Source organism: Zophobas morio, unplaced genomic scaffold (assembly GCF_036711695.1).
Source record: "Zophobas morio isolate AGI-343-1 ecotype UQ-CSIRO unplaced genomic scaffold, CSIRO_AGI_Zmor_V1 ptg000011l, whole genome shotgun sequence".
Classification (NCBI taxonomy): domain Eukaryota; kingdom Metazoa; phylum Arthropoda; class Insecta; order Coleoptera; family Tenebrionidae; genus Zophobas; species Zophobas morio.
The window spans coordinates 11,604,228-11,619,513 of NW_026972116.1; the positions used below are offsets into that span (position 1 = coordinate 11,604,228).

Sequence of the window (15,286 nt, forward strand, 5' to 3'; positions counted from 1 at the left end):
GCATGATTGCCGCGGTCTTCGCTTTTCTATGCTTTAGAGCTTTCAGATACGAATCTAGGGGTGAATTAAAGTCAAAGCGCAAATTGCTGATTGGTTGGAGATTATTACTGATTGAACAGAATGGCATTCAGCTCACCCAATTAGTGGTAATTCGTCTTTGCACAAGAGCGAACGCTTTAATGGAAGTCATTCGCCACGAAATCCGCTTTCGCGAATTAGGCAATTGCGGAAAATTTTACTATTACACGCAGTTCGCATCCACCATTAAAGCTTCAAATTGATTCACTTATTGTGCGAATATTACACTCACTTTGTAAATCTACGTTTCTGAAAATTCATGCAAGGAGGTGATTTACGTATGCGGTTATGAGTTTTTGCAGCATTTTTCCAGGCAAAAATTACGTAAAATATGAAAGATAGTGGTTGACAATTATTATTGTCAATATTGGTTCTATATAGTTTTTCAAAATTATTTTTAAATACATACTAAGTTAAATAAATAATACTTAAAATTTGGTAGAGGTCAATAACGGATAGCAGGGCATATTTCACAAAATTTTCATAAGAACTTCATTTCAAGAACCTCGAATTGGATAACCAAATGTTAAAGCGGAAACATTTTTTATTGGATAAAACAAACTATAGGTCACATTAAGTAGTCTAACAAATCCAGTTTCTTGAATAAATTAAAAATTTTGATTTTGAGAATTTAATATTTTTGATGATAAGCCCATAAGTTAAAATAAAGATATCCTTTTTTTTCAAAAATCTGGATGTCTAGAGTAAAAAGGATAAGACGGATTCATAAACCACTAATGTAGGAATATGTTTTTTTTTTATAAAATTTAGTATGCAGAATTTGGTAGGGAACGTTACCATATTGGTAACAAATTTTGGTTAACGTTTTAACATCTATATGATAATCCCAACATACATACAAAATTTTACAATAGGTTTCGGAGACTAGTCAAATAAAAATCGACACACACAGACGATAGATGACAGACAGACAGACAGACGGAAACGGGAGACATATTTTCATACTCTATGGGTCATGAAACGTTCTCCGGAAGCACCCTATTACAATACTTCCTTAGGTTAAGTAAAAATGTATAGCTGCAATAATTTGCTATTTTTAATTCCCGAGCATAAGCTAAAGAAGTACTGTATTTGAGTCCATCGAGAGCTTGACTAGAGTACGAAAAAATAGGTTTCCCGTTTCCGTCTGTCTGTTTATCTGTCCGCCGTCTGTGTCGATTTGTTGTGAAATTTTATATGTGTATTTTTAATATCATATAGATGGTAAAACGATAATTAACCTTGTTTAATCATTCCCACAAACAATGTAATCACGGCACTTCAAAGTTGTACATAGTAAATGAGTTTTAAATTGTATAAAATAACATTCAGATTTTTGTAAAAAAATTAAAATTATTTTACAATTTAATTTTGAATCCATAATACCGAATGCATTGAAATCTTGCAGACGTTTTAAAGTTATCGTAAGCAGGTAAATTTTTAATCAAAATATACTTGTTTATCCCCCCAAATTGATCACATCTTAAAATGTTGCCGAATAAGTCTTATTTAAAATGTGCAAAATATGATGAGTCTTTACTTATGATTTAATATTATATTCATATTTTTTAGAAATGCTTATATAGAGCGACTCAAAAAAATAACGAATGAGTCAATTGATTAAATCAGGAACTGTTCACTCATAAGATTTTGTAACGGAGAAACTCGTTTGAAACATACTCATTTATTGACATTTACTTTAACAGTACATATTTTAAATTCCCAGAATTAAATTTTATCATTTTTCCAAAAAGCTGGGTAGGTTTTATTGTATTTCAGGGGCGAGGAAAGTTCTATCGAAATAACCTTCTACTAATTTTTTAGATTAAAAAAAAACGTAAGTATCTGACAAAATATTATCTGAGAAAAATAGAAAACTACAGTTTTATCTTAACTTAGAAACAAATCTTTGTGCAATAAAAATAATTTAGCGATAGAATTTACAATTAATCGCAAATAGACAATTGTTCCATTTAAGAGTTAAACACCAAAATCATATCCTTTTTAATGGAACGTCCCATACATTTTTATAGTCTTTTTTTATCTTTTGTACCTGTATAACCTGTATAACCATTTTTTCTCCAGGAAAAACTTTTTTTCGAATATCATTTGTACCCTTAAAATAATGTAAATATGGTACGTAATTTTCAAACGAAACACCCAGTATTAAAAAAAATTGTAAAGTATAGTCGTGAGTGAGTTTAAATAAACTATAAATATTGTAAATTAATTTCTTCTTTTAATAATTATTAAATGAAGAAATACAACTAGTTGCCACCTTATAACGGCATGATGTACTAATCCAATTTCACTACTACTGTTTTTAATGTCAAAACTCTTAGGCTACTACAATATTTCTTTGAAACGATGGATTTATTTTTATATCTCGAACGCAAGCTAAGGAAGTTGTATAACAGGGTCCATCCGGCGAATAGCTACTTCCATATTTTCTCGACGTTTCATGACCTCTAGATTGTGAATAAATAAGTTTTGGAATTCCATCTATTCAACCGTCTGTCGTCTAGCTCTCGTCTGTCGGCTGTCTGTCGTCTGTGTCGATTTTTCGAAACTATTGAACCAATTATTAATTACCAGATTTGATATGGAATTTAGGGATATCGTATAGGTGGTGAAACGCTCAATAAATTTTGCACTGTAAATGTCACTTAAATTTTATAAAATAACATACTTCTATACTACGTCTTAATTTTAATTCCCGAGCTTAAGCTAAGGAAGTACCTATAGTATTCGAGTCCATTGGCCGAATTGCCACTTCTATATTTTCTCGACGTGTCATGACCTCTAGAATTCGAAAAAAGTGGTCCCCCGTTTCCGTCTGTCTGTCTAACTGTCTGTCTGGTGTCTGTATCCTTTTTTATTAGACACGCAATTTCCGGAACTAACGAACCGATTGTTATCAAATTTTGTATGTACATATATTAGGAATATCATGGAGGTGGTTAAACGATAACTAAAATTTAAAAACAATATTAAAAAAAAAAACTAAACCATGGATGGGATGACGTCATCTCTAAATTTATAATAGCAATTTTTTTTAAATTTGATAAAATGACATGTGCACTTGTGATGTGTGAATCAGTGCCCCAAAAAACTGATGACTTCATCTCAAAATTTTGCAGAATAAATCCTCTCTGAAATATTCAAAATATTATGATTACACACTGGCTTATCCACACTCACAGTTTTTAGAATTACTTATACAGGGTAACTAAAAAAACTAATGAAAGAGTCAATTTATTTTATTGATTAAATCAAGAACCTCAGGACAGAATACTTTGAAATCTTGCAAAAGTTGTAAAATATAGCTGTTTATCCCTCTCAAAAAACTGATGACGTCATCTCAAAATTTTGCCGAATAAATCTTATCCAAAATGTGTAAAATATAATAAGCCTGTACTTGTGGTTTATCACTGCATTAAAAGTTTTTAAATTTCTTATACACGGTGAATCACAAAAATTAATAATTGAGTCAATTTATTTTACTGAAATCAGAAACAGCGAAGTCCATTTTCCCGAAAATTTGGGCACACAATACTGTTATCATTAGTATTACCACTGCGCCTATCCAAAGTGATATACGTGTCTTTGTAAAAAGTCACAAAATTTTGTTAAGGGAAAACTCATTTGAAACGTACGCGCAGCAAGCTTCTTTACATTTATTTTAACGTTAAATATAAATCTTTGTTTTAATTTATAAGAATTTTATAATTTTTCTAAAAAGCTGTTTTTTTTGTACTTCGATAGATAATCCGATTTTTGAAAAAAATATCAAGATTGTGGAGCAACATTTTACACTTTAATTTTGAAACTCCAAAATGCTTTAAAATATTGCAAACGTTTCAAGGTTATTGTAGGCATGATAAATCATTCATCAAAATTAATTCGTTTACATTTCTCAAAAAATGCATGACGTCATCTGGATATGTTGTACTATACTAAATGGGCTAGGGAAGTTCTGTCTAAATAATTTGACACCAATTTTTAGTTCTAAAAAACTGTTATAGAAATTGGATTAGCAATAGAAACTCTATTGACATCCAGCTCGTAGCCCATATTTAACGCTTTTAGATTTATTTTGATGGTGATAAAAAATTAGGAATGTCTGCGCCTCTCTAAAATCGATAAATTTTGCAGAATTATAACAACTCTATCCTTTCTCAGGTTATTAGGCCGTGAATTTTTTTCTAGGACGTATATGTATCTCTAAAATAAATATAGGTATTAGTATAATATTAGTATAAATTTACTATATTGTTAATAATCAGAAAAGGGTGGCTGCCTGACTGAAGTTGTGAGTATGGTTATCAACTGCAATACAAACAGACAAAATAATTTTTGGGCATTAAAATGTGTTTCGCAATTTACAAATCTAGAGCCAAAACGATCACACGAAACATTCAAAAGTCGATCCTTAGTTTAAATAATAGGTATAAAATATCACCATAGAAATGTCTGGGTTTTCCCCAATCTTTTCGGGTTGGTCACTTTGAAACCAAAACCTAAAGTTAAATAACAATATTTATGATTAAGTACGGCTTATTCAAATCATTTTGTGCTATACGCATTCAAAGAACGTAGATACTCAAAAACTGACTTGGAATATTTATTATTATTGAACAGTCGAGCAGATAACTTCCCATACTCTATTGTGCCAGCGTGAAATAACAGTAATTCTTTGTTTACATTTAATAATGTAAACAAATATGGCGCAGTATATATACTTAATATCTAGCAATAGTATGCTTTTCACTATTCAAAAGACACATTCTCTTTAAGTTCAGTTAAAATAGCATCTCCTGTTATTCGGTTTTGGGATAAAGTGAAAAGCTTCATAACTGCAAGTCTTTGTTCGTATCAACGGCATTTAATACCACAGGATAACCGGATCATGCACCCCATCCAAGAATGTTTCTCTCTAACTGAAATACAGAATACGGTTAACGCTTATACCTTTAGTAGGTTTTTTGAACGATAGTCTTAATAACTATTTTTTTATTCAGTTTGCAATCCATTTTATTGGTGTGTTAAAACTACTATATATTAACAGAGAACATTGCCTGTGAAGTAGTCAGTTGCAGGATTATCAGGATTAATACGCACAACAACACTTTTATTGACGTTTAAAGGGATTTAAAACTCTATCAAAACTTCAAGATCTTTTACGATTACTTTTTGTTTGCAAGGCGGCGGGTTGAGAAACATGAGAAGTCCCAAAACAGAACCTTTTGGGACACCACTTAGTACTTTTCTACAAACTTTACTCTAAATAAACGTTTAGAAAGGAAATATTTAATCCAGACATAAAATTACCAGACCTACTAGTCCTTTTTAGTTTCAACAGAAGTCTTTAAATAGGAACTCACTCGGTCGAACGCCTTTGCAAAGTCGATAACATCGGTTGAAATTAGTACACACATTTATTTATACAACTTAATAAATTAAATATACAGACTTATCTACTGCAAAACCGTGTTGCTGGACAAATAAGGGAAGACACGAAGGTTGTTACAACTAATTGATTCCATTATTTTAACAACAAAAAAGCGAGACTTTGGGTCGATAATTAAACGCTCTGAAATTACTGTTGCTGACGTCCAGGCAGGGGGATGGGATCCAGACGTAAACGACTGAGTCATCAGAATACTAAGCAGTCAGCACAGACAGGAAACGCACTTTTTTCGGGGGACAGGGGATAATTCATCTGCTGTAGAATAGATCTTTATCATATAATCTTACTCAGTTAACGACTTTAATGGTCAAGAAATAAAAAGAGAACGTATTTTCAAAACTTATAAGATTTGTAAAAAAAATGAATCTCTGAGCTAATCATAATATTAGTAGAATGTAATTAGATTAGATGGATTTATTGATTCCAAAAGTTGCCTCACCACACACACTACAAAGTTAGTAACAGGCTAAAAAGTATTTGTATGGAAGATTTGGCAAAATATTCTTATATACGTAAAAATTGAAAATAGGACACTAAATTTTTAAGAATAAGCATCATATATGATGGACTGTGTAAGTGTGTAAGGTTCATATTAACACATCATTTCTTTTTATTGTCTCCTGGTTCCTGGACAAAACTAAATATAAAATTCGAGACAACGACAGTACCACTTACAGAGAACTAACAATAGAGATTCTAATTTCAGATGCTCTTCCCTATTACATATTTATATTGCATCACCACTCATTGAAAACACCGACCATAAATTATACCAACCGATTCCCACGCAATATAATCAACAGACCCGACTTCTTACTGACAAAGAAACACTTCAAAGAAGCTTATCTCATTGATATTATCATTCCTAGCACAAAATAAATAGCTCGAGCATATTAAATAAAATTTCAAATTACCTATAGTTTTCCATGGAACTTACGGTAATGCTAATTAAATGTTAGCAAATTTGGAATTTTGTCTTTTAGATCTGAACCAGAAACCTTGTTCAAAAACTAAATTGTGGAATTATCATCTTTGTGCTATGGTGGTTGCCAACCACGGGCGATGAAGATAGACTATAGGTGGCTAGCAACTGTCCATGAGAGGGCGCTGGTTAACATTCAAACATTTTTTGGTAGAAGTATAGCGTTTCATTGCTGCCATTTTAATGCCGGTTTCAAATTTCATTTTAAAATCGCTGCTAGAAAACTCAATAAATCCCTATGGCCAACGTTAAAAAAGGCACTGTATAATAATATACCATAAAAAAGTCCGAATTTACTGCGAAATAATGTCAGATATGTGTAATAAATTATTTATATGAAATCAATGTTAATAAAAAATATTACTTCCCATCTAAAATATACACGTAATAAATTTATTCCGTTTTTTTAATGACTCTAGTTTACACTATCACATAAAGTTTAAAGTTCTCGTTTAGAATTCAGAACTTTCAAACAAGGAAATTTTAGTCCTTGTTCACTTTATTCTCTATACTTAAGTGTTTATGGGATTATAAAAACCCGCAAAGGGGAGGAGGAGAAGCCTAATACCTCTCGCAGCTAGGTACCGACAACGCTTTTGCGTTCGATAGTACATACCTACAGCTTGGTAGAAAGGGTGTGTTTCTTTTTCTGTCTACGCAAATATACATTTCCACCCCTAAAATGCTCTGCATACAATGTATCAGACGAAGACAGAAACAGAAAAATACCAGATGTCTCGACTGGTACAGTTTTACAACATCTTGTCAAAAAAGTATTCTATTGTAGAGATGGAGTGTTGAAATTCAAACAGGACTTAATAATCCGCCACCGGTTTCCATAATGAAAATGTCGTACAAAAGAATTTGTAGACATAACTGTTGCACGACTAATAAAGATTTTTGTAATTTTTTGAATTAATATAATGCTATTTAATTCAGGTCATTGATAATAATCATGATCAGTTACTGCAATAAATTAATGCTTATTTTTAATTTTCTCCAATAGGTTTTAATTTTTTTAAACTCATTTAGATTTGTGCGCGATAATAAACAGTGGTGTAAACGACACCTCGAACCCCCTGCGCTGCGGGGGAGCAAGTTCCAAGGAGGTGCATTCCGCAGATAAACAGACAATATGATATGTATTCAAAGCAAATAACCAACGGAAAAGAGTGTATTATCATCAGTGTATATGCTTAATTTCGATTGTTTATGTTTATACATCGAAAGAATGTCACGTAGAAATTTGTTTAATTTGAAAGAGTTGTCTCCTCAAAACAGAAGACTAAAATTATTAATTAAGCCACAATGGAACAAAATGTTTTGAATATGATTATATTATTCTTATTTGATCATAATTAAACAAAAACGTGGGTATTCTCACATTTTCTAGAAAATGAGGTTCTTAATTTGACCTATAAAAAAAATTGGTCGAAGGCTCCGACCAATCCAGCTCTTTAAAAAAATTATAAAATTTGATTTTACGATTTTCGTTTGTGCTAACAGCTGTAAAGTAAAACCAAAGGCATAAATCACACCCCTTACCCGTCAGCACTAGGTAATAGCAATCCGAACCTCAAGTGTTTATTTATCGAAAGAATCTCACGTAGAAATCAGTTTGATTTGATTGAGTTTGTCTTCTCAAAACAGGACTCAAGCTATTAATTAAACCAAAATCGAACAATATGTCCTGAATATTACAATCCTAATTTTATCATTATTATATAAAGACGTGCATATTGTTCACATTTTCGAGAAAATGGGCTGATTCATTCTTAATTTGACCAATAAAAAATTTGTGATGACGTCATCAACGGGGATAATTCTAGTGACAGCACAAAAGAAGAGTCACAGCATTATACCAATGCAAGAAAAAAAAACTAAGGAAAGGGCCAAGTTCAGCATCGAACCAACAATCGCTGATTGCCGTTCCCGACGATACCCCCACTGCGCCACGGAGACGTACAAACCGTGTTGGGAATAAAATGTTATTATAATTTGCTAATATTTATCCAAAAATTTGAACGTTTAGCGAAAAAACTGAAAGCGGATTCGTACACTACAAGTATATGAGTATGTTTTTGTGTAACATTCAAATCATTTTAAAATACCATCCATTGAAATGGCGTCATCAAATTGTTGGTGGGGATGATTAGCAAAATTTTAGTTAGCATTTAACCATCTACATGATATTTTTAATATACACAGAAAATTTGACAACAATCGGTCCAGCAGTTTCAGGGTTACGTGTCGAATAAAAGTGGATACAGATACCACGCAGACAGACAGACGGACGTAAACGGGAAACTGCTTTCTTCGTACTGTAGGGGGCATGAAACGTCGAAAAAACATCGACCATTCGTCCGATGGACTCGTTTGCAATACTTCTTGTGTACACTAAATTTTCAAGCGCCCTTCGGACCTTTAAAATGCATTTTCCTAAAGTGCTAAAATTGGCGCGCAGACGCCCCACTTAAGAGTTTCAATGAGACTGCACTACATTTAATTGAGAACTTAATATCTTCAATTTAAAACTAATTCGTAACTGTAGACATTTAAAAAAGGTTTCTGTTCTGTATTATTACGTTATTTGTAAATTTTTCGAACAGACTGATCCCATTAGTTAAGATAACTTAATAATTTAAATCAGAGAAGTGCTGAACGCTTGTCAAGTAACTGAAAAAAAAATAGAAAAATCATAATAATAAATTAAGTAATTAAATAATTGTCGTTTGGAAATGTACAGTAACTAAATGTGAATATTTTCATATGGCTTGTAAGCCGAACAATAGGAACAATAGAAGATAGATAACGGAACCCGCGCAAACAGAATACTGATGCATGGATATTATTTTGCAGACTAACATGAACAATTGAACAATGATTTTTGACAAAATATTAAAATAATTAACTGTAACATAAAAAAAATATTTTGCACTGACACCTTATGGAAGGCGCGTTATTCACCGTTAAACATCTACAATATTGAAAATCACTTATCTTTTAACGCTATAAAATGTTTTTTATTTATACTTGTAACACCTAAGAGACTTTTTTGATTCCCAATGAACTTTTCCAGAACACATCATGTATCTACTTCGGTTTGTCTTCAAATTTCAAGAATTTAGCACATATGTACAAAATTTGAAATATTTTTAATCACTTCACGATTTTTTAGTAGCTGAATCAGATATTTCTTTAATATAAATGGTCATTCCGGTGAATAAATGCAACGCCTATAGATCACTAATGAACATAATAAAAAGCAAAGGTACAACATTTAAACCTTGCAACGCACTTGTGAACTTAATTAAAAGCATCATAAAGAGGTGATTATTTTTTAATTTATTTAAAAAGTCCAGCGGTTAATAGGGTTGAAGGTGTCTGAAAAGACGATGCAGATTACATCTACGTCTACAGCTTTTTATTTATTAAAAATATATGCTAATTTTGAAAAATTCTAACATAAATATTAAGATATTATATAAGAGTACATTCAACTTGTTTGAATGTTTGCTCACATAAATAACAATTCAGTAATTTTCAAGTGCGATTTTTGCTTTTTAGGTACTTAACTTAATAATACACTGCTGTATTTTCATTTGAAAACAACCCTGTTCTTTATTAATTTTTATTCTTTATATACAATACATATTAAATTATGTATATAATCTTTTGAATAATCTGTAGCCGTTTTCGTTTAACTCAAGTTGAACTGAAAACAGTATTAATTTGTCATGTTTTATTATGAATACCACTCACTCACAAACATGCAGCACTGCGTTTCCCGAACCTATGAATTATTTCAAAGAAAAAAGAAATCTAGTAATAAGTTAGAGCGAAGGGTGGAACCGTCAAAATTGCGTGTTTATTATAAATAAATCACTAATAAGCTCCCGTACGCTAAGACAGTTTATTTCGTACGAGAACAATGTATAATTTATAGCAAGTTGCGTTCGAGTGAAAATCCTGCTTAAATTTTCCGAGCGAATAAAATATCGTTTTATATGCATAATTTAAACATAAAAACTGCGGAGTAATATTTAAATGACAAAAATATGTAAAAGAAACACGTGACCTTCAAGATTCTATTACGGTTCAGCTAGTACAAAGCTGCACCATCTACATATAAATCACCCCGGTTCCCAAAAATCTAAAAACCCTTCTTTTCCCTCCAGCCACAAGAAATTAAAACGCTTTAAAAGCGTTTTGTTAAAAGTGTCGAGATTAAGCCTTCAAGGGTGTTATTTTAAACGTCAGGCCTTGTAGTTTTAAACTCCTGCAGCAAATTATCTCAAAAATCTCGCATTTAAAGGTTACTGAGGGGTTAGTTAAATTTAAATGGCTGCATTAAATGCATAACAAATCCACAGTCACGAATTTCATTTAATCGCGATATAGCGTGTAGAAATCCGAGTTATTTGCATATCTTTATATGCAAATTGATCTAATACCAAATAAATGAATTGGGTCTATTGTATCATTAGAACTTCCTTGAATTAGATGTCGGAGTTAATTGAACCTGATTTAATTAACAAAGGCATCGATCAGATACGACTCGATTGACTTACACAATTCTACCCAGTGATGAATCCTTTTGTGAACCATACGCACTAATTTAAGGACTGCTATCGCGATAACCTTTTACGTTCATGGCTGCCACAAATTTTGTTGACAAGCTTTTTAAAATTTTATTTTTCGGGGTTTTTAGCGTAATTTATAGAAGGTCTTGTTACAAAAAAAGTTTAAGTATTCAGATTGATCAAGTTACTTGTTCGCGGTTAAATTTCCTGAAAGTTCATGTCTTGATAAAAATACAGATTTCCCGTAAGACTATATTTGATTCTGAAATTGAGCATTTAATAAAATGAATATAAAATAAGAAGATAGCGAGCGCAACTTACGGAAATCAATAAAATCTAAATTTCAATTTTGTGGTTGAAACTCAATTTCTTCCGTATAATATTGTAGTGTGTTTACTCCTGTCGATACTCCAACGGATTGGTTTTTTAAGAGTCCCTAGTTTGTGTGCCTAGTACCTAGCCCTCTCTGGGTTATAACTTATATAAAAAAATCTACTAAAACTTCGAACAGTGTTAAAAATAATTTGTAGAACGAAGTCGTTTCTGGTTTTACAAAATTTCATTGTTAAAAAACATGTAGTGTATTGCTGAGAAAATTGTATAGACACATGATACCTCACAAACAGATCCAGGTATTAAAATTTGTAAATACTATAAACTGTGGATTTAAATTTAATTTTACCGCAAAGCAAATCTGAACACCTCCGCCACATAACTCGTACGTGACATCCCACACTTCCAAACTGTTTGGCTAACTCTTAACGATATCTCTACAACTGCGGAATCTAATCGTTTTGATTGCTTTCAGGGAGGTTTTTGATAGAACGGTAATTTGTATTACGTTTGCAAATTTTTGTTTACCGATGCCACCAGAAATCTGTTCCAATAAATTTTCCGGTATTTTACGTTTTTTTAATGAATTTACAATGGAATCAATCCTAATAAATTGAGATACCATTTTTCTTTGATTTTTTTTCTGTAGTTTCTACATTTATCTTTGTCTGAATTTTTATATTGTGTAAAGACATTAAATTTCGCATTTTAAATCAGTTTGTATGCATCAAAGCACGTAACAAATGTTTAACACTTTATTAGGAAACCAGGCAAATAATTTAATTACGAGAAACATTTTCCTGTTGTTACCCGAGGAGACAGAAACGCCTATTAAGTTCCACCCTGTTTGCTACTTATTAAAGATGATAATAGTGATAAGATAATATGTGTCGAGGTCGCATGCAAGGATAATACTTACAGAGAGAGGCAAAGAGAAATTGTGTTTGTAAATGATGTGGTGATTACAAAGAGGAAGTGCTAACTATGATAAAACGTTCTAACGGATAATAGACGAGTAAAACATATAACTGGCTGCGAGGATAAAATGTTAGAGAAATGAAACCAATTCTGGAAAAGGTAGATCTGCTTTAAAGAGGAAAATTTTGGATGTTGTAATTGGGTTTAGCTGTCTATATTCTTGTATAGTAAAAATTCAGTTAAAAATCATATGTAAAACGAGGACGACTTCAGGAGTTCAGGAGGTCTTAGAGGGTCTGAGAAGAGAAACGAAATTAAAGAAAAAATATCTATCTATTTAATTAAGAGAAAGAAAAAAAAATAGACGCTTACATATGTACCGCTGTGTAATAGATTATTTTCACCTGATGGGAAATATTAGTAGAGAAAAAATATAAATAAAATTAACTAGACTTTTCACCACTTATACTAATTTACACCATTGACATATACAGCATACTTAACTAGTTCAAGTTTGCATGTAACGTTAAAAGAAATTTTATAACAACGCAGAAAAACAAATTTTCTTCAATTCAAGATTTTTTTTCTGAAATTAATCAAGACATTAAAATGATATTTCAAGAAAAGTGGTGAACTTATTATTATTAAAGCTCTACAAAAAACACGTTTAATAAAGTGTATATAATAACTCGAATATTGAGCGAAAACAAATCATTAATTAAAATACTACATAAACAATTTCCGAAGGTTCTATGCAGATTCGGGAGGCCAGTTGTATAAGAGCGTGCTCGACGGCTAACCCTCAGATAACCGTAATTCGCATGCAGAAAACTCGAATCTGCTATGAAATGTAAATTTTCAGTAATAAAAACATTCAGCGTGGACAAAAGAAAGATATTATTTGTGTACTACGTCAATCTTCTATTACGTTATTCAGGCAAGCAAAAGTTCACATGAAATTTATATGTAGGTTATAAACCAAATTTAATTTTCAACGTATTTTACAGTCGATTTTCTTTTCATGGCAGACATTCACAAATGTATAATTTCGTGTCGTCTCGCCACTATATAGCTTGTCCAAAAAAGACTGGTCGAAAGTGACTTCGACAGAACTTCCCTCGCCCCTGAATTACAGTCAAACCAAAAAGTATAAAAATGTTACAACTTTTGCAACGTTTAATTATGATAACCTCCATACATAAAAAAGTATATATACAGGATGTCGCATCCAAATGTGGACATAGAAAATTCACTAAAATCTACCGACACTAAAATATATTTGGAATCTGTGAGTTTACTGCGTTTAAATTATCTTACAATAATAATCATCATAATTTGGGTTGTTCAGTGATTACTGGATGAGGTATCGCAAGTAAATCCCTAGCTTGATGGACACCCAGGTCGTGTCCACCCACGATACTGCCGATGGAGGTGTTGTGGATGACGAGCTGCTCAAAGGGCATCATCTCGCATTTCTTGGATACGGCCTGAGCGTAGTCGGAGATTACTCGTTTGACGGAGTCGCGCACTACGACGAGGTGTTTCGTGGAAGGATTCATGTGCTGGATCAATTTGTGCATTTATTCCGTTTAATTTGTCCTACAATAATCATCACACTGGATAGAATAATTCAATTTGAGTTGTTCAGTGATTTTTAAGCGAGATTCGAGGAATAGTTTCTAAATTCACTTTGACATGTAGATTTTCTGTGGCTAATCCAAAGACGCTCGAACTGAGACGGAACGTTTCGCGACAAATCGGATTAACCCCCTTATTTTAAAATGTGCTTTTTAAAGCCTTTTTACACTGAATAAAAAAAATACTGGTCGATAGTCCTCCTTTGCCCCCACAAATGCATCGCTTAATAATAGCTTTAAAGTGATCTGGAGAAATATTATAAAATAAAAATCAGGTCCCCATATTAATTTCCTATGTCCACACTTGGATACGGTACCCTGCAGATAATACCACTAACAGTGTAAGAAAAAAAAAGAAAAGCCTATAATGCTGAGTCGAACGCTCAACCGTTTTTTCATTCCAACACGGAAACCATCAGTTGAGCTACGGAATCGTTCTATACATACATAGTTGCTTACTTATAAAAACTTGTTATACAGTTGGGACGTTTTGCGAAAAATTTTGATACCTAGTTTAGTCATTTTATGAAAATTAACTCGCGTGTACTGAAAAAAAATTTAAGGGACGTCGTCAAATTGTAGGTGGGAACGATTAGACAAATTTTGGTAAATGTTTTACTAGCTACACGGTATTGCTAAAAATACCTATAAAATTTCAGATATTATCTGTCTAATAAAAATCGACACAGGCGACAGGCAAACCGAAGTGCGAGACCCACTTTTTCGTACTCTAGGGTCATAAAACTCCACAAAAAAAAGATGGTTTCACGTCCAAAATTTATTGAAAACGTGTTATTAAAAAATATATGTCTTTATATGGGATACTGCATATATTTATCTCAGTAATATTTTTTTTGTTACTTACGGGACGTAACCTGGTTACTTTCATGTTCTCTCGACGTTTCATCACCCCCAAAGAACGAAAAAAGTGGTTTCCTATTTCCGTCTGTCGGTCGTGTGTCGTCTGTGTTGATTTTTATTAGAAAGATATTTTCCGAAATTACTGGACCGGTTGTTATCAAATTTTGTATGGCTATTAGGAATATATGTAGATGGTAAAACGCTAACTAGAATTTGTTAATCATCCCCACCACCAATGGCGTGATGTCATCTCCAAAATTTTCAATAGGTTTTTTTTTAATTCTATAAAATAAGATAATTCTGCATTTGTAGTGTATGAATCTGTATGGAAATGTTTGAAATCTTGCAAATACTCTAGTGTTATCATAATCATAGTAAATCTTTAATCAAAATTTATTCCTTTATCTGCTGCCAAAAAATTGAT

The 15,286-nt window shown here is 32.1% G+C and overlaps 1 protein-coding gene across 1 annotated transcript in view; it reads right to left on the reverse strand.

Annotated features, from left to right (window-relative positions):
• LOC135126916 (uncharacterized) overlaps positions 1-15,286 on the reverse strand; it is a 35,216-nt gene that overhangs the window by 16,897 nt on the left and 3,033 nt on the right. The gene's annotated exons all lie outside the window — the stretch shown is intronic.